This window comes from Nannospalax galili, unplaced genomic scaffold (genome assembly GCF_000622305.1).
Source record: "Nannospalax galili isolate Female #2095 unplaced genomic scaffold, S.galili_v1.0 scaffold85, whole genome shotgun sequence".
NCBI lineage: Eukaryota > Metazoa > Chordata > Mammalia > Rodentia > Spalacidae > Nannospalax > Nannospalax galili.
This window is the reverse complement of record NW_008358866.1, coordinates 9,023,955-9,024,815: the sequence shown is the minus strand read 5'-3', so window position 1 is coordinate 9,024,815 and position 861 is coordinate 9,023,955.

The window sequence follows — 861 nt, the reverse complement described above, 5'->3', positions numbered from 1 at the left end:
GAGAAAGAAAGGTGCTTAATATAGAGCATGGTATCTCCCTGGGGGACACAGTCTGGGTAAAAAGACACAGAGTAAAGACCCTTGAACCTAGGTGGAAGGGACCTTATGTTGTGTTGTCTGTTACTCCCACTGCCTTGAAGGTTGACGGTATTGCTTCTTGGGTACATCACACCCACGTTCGTAAAGCATCACCTCACCAAGACTCAGAGCTCGACATAAAGACGTGGAAAGCGTGGAAAGATCCAAACAACCCTCTAAAGATACGGCTAAGTCGAACTTGAGAGGATTTCTACCCTGTGCTGTCTCAGGACTTGCCAAGCATCCCTGCCGCCACTGAGACTCCCTTATGAAGCTCTCCACGCAGACTGGATGGGTGAGGATGTTGCTGGTAATATATTATCTAGCAACTAACTGCGGACATTTTGCAGATGGGACCAACCCGCACATACCAGTGCAAGTTTCTTGGGTTGTCACTAACTTAGAAACTGGGTCCCCAGTGTTGACGTGGTCGGCCGTGTATCCCCCCAATACCTGGTGGCCACCTTTAGATATGGACCTCTGTACTTTGGTAGACGGGGCCTGGGACCGGGAATGGGCAGCGATTACCCGAGATGTGGAAGACTCCTCCCACGGATACAATTGCAAGTTTGAATCGGGAGTTCGCTACCTTAGACAAAAACAATTCTATGTTTGCCCAGGGCCACAGTATAAGCCCAGTTGTGGGAGACCAGACCAGTACTACTGCCCACGATGGGGCTGTGAGACCACGGGTCAGACATACTGGTTAAGTAATGCCCGTGGGGACTACATCACCCTCAAACGAGATGTGACAGGCCCCCCTTGTAAGCCAACTTGGGGGCT